Source organism: Sciurus vulgaris, assembly GCF_902686455.1.
Source record: "Sciurus vulgaris genome assembly, contig: HiC_scaffold_604_arrow_ctg1, whole genome shotgun sequence".
Classification (NCBI taxonomy): domain Eukaryota; kingdom Metazoa; phylum Chordata; class Mammalia; order Rodentia; family Sciuridae; genus Sciurus; species Sciurus vulgaris.
The window spans coordinates 3,569,878-3,575,607 of NW_027632417.1; positions in this window are offsets into that span (position 1 = coordinate 3,569,878).

Consider the following 5,730-nt stretch of genomic DNA (forward strand, 5'->3'; position numbering starts at 1 on the left):
TTAGTGTGGATGAGGCTTAATCTTGCAGATACCTTAGAGTGGACTTGGAGCTTGGGCTCTGCTTCAACTCTATGTTCAATCTGCCTGTGATCTCCTCAACCAGTGACCTTGAACTCTGCCTCTAATTTTTTATTTTTCATTTAATTTCTGATGAATTTTAATGTCTTACTCAGAGCTTGAAACTAACCACTGCCAATTTGAAACTGATGACTTATTGACCCAAGAATACCCAAAAATCAGTGCTTCTTGTGAGAACAAACTAGAGAAGAGGAGCCCATCAAACACTGTAAGAGAACCCACAGAGCCTAGAGACCATAGGGGTACAAGGAATCCCTCACCCCAAAGTAGAGGCAATGTAATTGTGGAATGTTTGGACTAATTGGATTTTAAGATCAGAATGAGACTAACTGGAGTTGTCAAAATGATGGAGACATTATTCCAATCAAGATCTCTTTCCAGATGTATTCAGGGAACTCAGAGAAAAGGTTGGAGCCCAACTCTCCCTAGACTGCTTTCATCCAACAGGGAATAAAGTAAAATTTAGAGAGAGGGGACATATTCAAGTAGGGAAGCCACAGTCTGTGTTCACTAGTGGGATCTTGTTACTGTTCTACAGAAATTAAAATTACAGTCCTGCAGAGATAGAGCTTAAAGACGTCTTTTCCTTAAAACTTACATTGTTTGAGCTCTCCTTAGCTGCATAGATCCCTCCCCTGCCTCAGACTTCTTAGTTTTTATGTGTTTTCAGATGCAGAATTATTCTGTCTTTAGGTCCAAGAAAGGCTGTGAAAGGAGAAAATTTGAGCCTCTAGTGTGGCTTCTGGTATCTGAAGAGGATATGTCAGATCCAACAGTACTACTCAGCACAGAGGACTGTGTTTTGTATGGGAAAATGAAGATATTTTCTTCTAAGAATATTTGCTTCTTTAATTTAGATCACCTTAAAGTGAATAATTTTTTTCATAGGAAATATCAAGTAATTTTATCTTTACATTTATTTTTATTTGATGAATTCTAGTGACACAAATTTCATATATCATCTAAACATATTAAATATTTTTTATTTGCATACATAGCATCAGAGAAACCATAATTTTTAAATTAGAATATTTATTAATTATAATTTTTCTATTGTCATCTTAATTCAAAAAGAACTATTGATGTGAGGGATTCCTATAATTGACATAACTATAAATTTTTTAAATCTTTAGAAGAAAGTGAGGTTTTATGTTACAAAATTCATTTCACAAATGGGCATCTCACTTTGTTATAAACTACTTATATGTATTTTCTCATGTAGTCTTGAATCCAATTTAATTTCATCAATTAAAAATTTTCTTACCCTGTGCTCTATTAGTTAGGAAATGGCAAATGAGAGGACCATGATGCTAATGTTTTTAAATACATTAAATATTTTAAAACATCAAATGAGTATTCTGGTAGTTCTCCATTTTTGGTTCCCAAACACCCAGGAATAAAATTCACAATATTTTGGAGGAAGAATATTTATGTTCATTAGTCCTTTATGTTTTAGTCACTAAAAAAATAAATACCCTTTTTAATTTCTGACACATTGATAATCTCTGAATCTAATTTATTTTTGAGGAACATTTAGGTCATATCCTGCCTTACTAATGCTACCTTTCAGATTTTTTCCCAAACTTGATTTTTTATGTCTTTTCCATCAATTTGTAAATGTCAGCCTATATCATTTTCTTGTCACTAAGACAGGAAGAATAAAATGATACAGAAAAGCCAAAGCTGTTGAAAAGGAAAACATGACTTGAATCTTCCATCACTACATCAATCAGAGTGATGGACTCTCCTGAAGGACTGCTTGGGTTTCCCAGAAATGACAGATTGTGGGTCTGTAAAGAAGCACCTCTGTGGCTTCTTCTAGTGACTCTTCTAGTGACTTTCTGCAGAAGTTTACAATAGTGATAATATAAATATCATAGCTCTTAGTGTAAATTCTGAGCTGTACTTTGTATCTGACAACTTTCAAAAGCAACCAATAATTATAATGTCTATTTCTCACAAATAGGTACCTTTCATTTTTCAGAAAATTGTATAGGGTTTTGCTGTTCATTTTGCTGGGGTTCATAAATTTTAAAACAGATTTGCTCACAGGACTAATATATGGGTTGGGTGATGCTTTTGCCTTCCCTGAGGTGTCTTTCATTTCTCCTTGTGTTTTCCACACATTTTTAGCACAAGTAAATTCCTGAGGTAGAAAGTGCTGCCTACATGGACCTCGGTCCCAATCCCACTTTCTTGAAGCAGGAGCAATCTCACCTGCCTTATCCCCATTGTCTGTTTTTACCTTATTGAAAAGAAGGGGAAGTTGAGGTGATTGGCATCAGTGGTGAAGATGAGCTGTGTGATAAACACAACCTAAAGCATGTGCATCTACACATGTATAGCTAAGTGGTGAGTATGTAATAGGCTTTGTGTATCACCTCATCCCAAAAGAGATGGAGGATGATGTTTATGCTGCACAAGAGAGAACAGATGTGTGCTAGTTTCACGACTTCACCCTGAGGTCTGCCCATCCACAAGGTCTTATGACCCTGAAACTTGCAACTGAGCCTGCAGAGAAGTGTCCTCCTGGAATTCTACTTCTGTCCAGTTGTCTAGCTCAACTCCACTTCGTGAGCAGATCTCACAAGTATGGGGAAACATGTGTTATTATGTACAAATTGTACATAATACAATTATGATTTTTGTGATTGTAGGATGGCATACTTCCTATCATGACTCCCTCCTTGATCCTACTGTCTCTGTATTCAATGCCTGGGTTAAAATGATTTATAAAAGTCAACTATTACATGCTAATGTTTATCCATTTAAAATTATACTATAAGAAATGCCTATAATTATTTGACATGTGAAATAAATGTATAACAAAGTGCAAATGGGATTTATAGGTTCACTGATGTCATGAAAAAAGAGATCTAAGTCCTAGTGTTAAAATGTGATCCATAAAGCTTGGACATATATGGATTATGATTTCTATATTTCTAAACTTTTTCTTTGATTTATCCTGGCACACAAACCCAAAACACTGAATGAGTGAATGGAGCTAATTGTGTCATTTTCCTGGATCATTTTTGTGGAAAGATTGTCGTTTGCTATTAGTGGTAGAAAATTTTTATTTTCCACAAATATCACATGTTGGCACTCATACACTGAAGCTGAAAAAGCTGATCACACAGAGGTCGAGAAGAGAACAGCTTACTAGATCTTCAAACAATGTAATTAGATAGATTGTTGGTAAGATATACCAAAAAAAGTTATAGCACAATAGGGTGATTCAGCTATAATAATTATTTATACATTTCAAATAATCAGGGAAGAGTTTCCTGTTTTTAACAAAAAAAAATGATAACAATTGACAAGATTGAAATTTCCCTGATTTGATCACAACACATTGTATACACATGTTGAATTACAATGCTGCATCCCAAATCCAAGTACAAATTGCAGGGAATTAAGTCACATCCAGTGTGGATGAGGGAAGGATTAATAGGCAGAGGATGATGCTGGCTATAAATCTATTAATTACCCATAAACATCTAATCAATAAAAACTCAAGTGCCAATACCCTTTTCTAATGTGAAGGGGCATGATGGATCAGGCCATACCAGATTTGGCCTCTAACAACATGGAATAGCCCACCTCTCCTTTATTTATAATCACACAGGTATAGGGGCCAAGATCACAAGGAACTGGCTTCTTCTGTAAAGAAAAGGAGGGGGTGGAGTTAGGAAAACCATTTCTTTGGGGAACTAGCACATCAACCAGAAGGTAAGACACTCCAACACAGAGGCACTTACTCCTCTGGCTACCTGCAACAATCTATCATGGCTGCCAGTTTCTGCAAGTCAGGACTCTGTATCCCATGACTCAACCAACTCTGATTTTGCTAGGTATGGATGACTCTCCACACAAATAGTAGATTTCAATTAAAGATAAAAATAACCCAAAATCAATACTTCAATATTTTATCTAAGTATCTATATCTCCTCAGATTTTTTGTCCCATGTATATAAATATTTCACTTTTCTGGTTTCTGTTAATATCTTGACTTATAGATCTACATGTTCTAAGAGTGATAAAATGACAGTCTCCTATGGATAATTTTCTGACTGTTGTTTATCAATATATGATTGGAAATTATTGAAAATACATACCTACTTTTTAAGACACTTGAATTAAAGCACAAATATGCCTTGTATAGTAAACATTCCATTGGTAGATCAAAGACAAATTTTCTGTATCGAGTTTATGCTTGGACCTCTGAACTGAAAAATTATTTACTTCATGTAGATGATAATTGGATTGTTTTTGGAGAACCATCTTTCAGACTTGGACCAAATTTTTGTTTTTAATTCAGATTTTATTTTAACTCTGACTTTATTTATTACCCTACTTCTAGATTACTGAGTGGAAAACATGAGAATATGTTCCTACTAATATTTGATTGCTGGACTTGGTTCACTTAGTATAGTTATTCTGGTGATGATAAAAACTTTTGTATAATTTGGATAGCTACAATGTGTATTCAAAAATTTCCTAAAATACCAGCAATGATCTGTCAACAGAGAGTGAGAAAATGTTCTAAAATTGTGAAAATTTATTGAGACAGTAACAGAGGTGATCATTATTAAAAGAGCTAAATTAAGACTCCCAAGTCAAATGTATGAGGAATGGCATAATAAAAATAATGGTCAATATATGTAGAGGTCATTATGTGTCATAAACACTTTGACATTTGCTACATTATCTTCTTGCACACATAATACACATAGAATTAAGGAAAGATGACTGACCATATTTTACAGATTAGTTGATCAGTGTATAGCACCATAAACTGCTCAAGGTCACATTTGGACTCAATTTAAGATCAAAGATGCAAATTCAAACAATGTGTTATGGAGTAAATAATTCTCAAAGTTGGATCAATTAATTTATGAAAGATATTAATGCTTGTAGTGAGTGAATATATGGATAGCAACAAAATAATATACCCATGTATATTGTTACTCCATTGAGATTCATTTCTTGAGAGAACTTGAATTCTCTAGTATGATGCAATCTTCTTATTTGAATTCACCAAAAATTGTAGAGATTTAATATGTACATGGGGCTTAAAAAAGAAGAAAAAGAAGAAAATCAAGTAAAAATCAGAAAACTTCAAGATTAAAGTATAACCAAGAACCACTTTCAATAATAAAGAGTAGTTCTGAACGGATCAGAAAGGTGATATATAGTGAGAGCCCCACTATTGTTACATAATCCAGATATGATTGAAGTAATAAGAATATATCACCTGGAAGATGTGACAGAGATGTGAGTGCTGAGGTGGGAAAGGGGTGTGTTGAGGTGAATCCTTACCCATTACCTGATGGTAATAGTACAGGCTGAGGTTTATGCAGATAATGCTATTTGAAATAAAGACTTTTTCTTTGTTTACTCCTAAGATATACATTCCATGATTCCTTAACCAAGAGATGAAAAATACCAACCAACTATGTGATTTTATTAGTCTAAGAAATGCATTTCTCTCTAAAATTGGCATTGGAATCTCAGCCAAGACCATCCTTCTTCTCTTCCACATATTCACATTCCTTCTACAGCACAGGCTCAAGCCCACAAACCTCCTCATTGGTCTCTTGACCCTAATCCACAGAGGGATGATTCCAATTTTGGGACACATAGCTACAGATG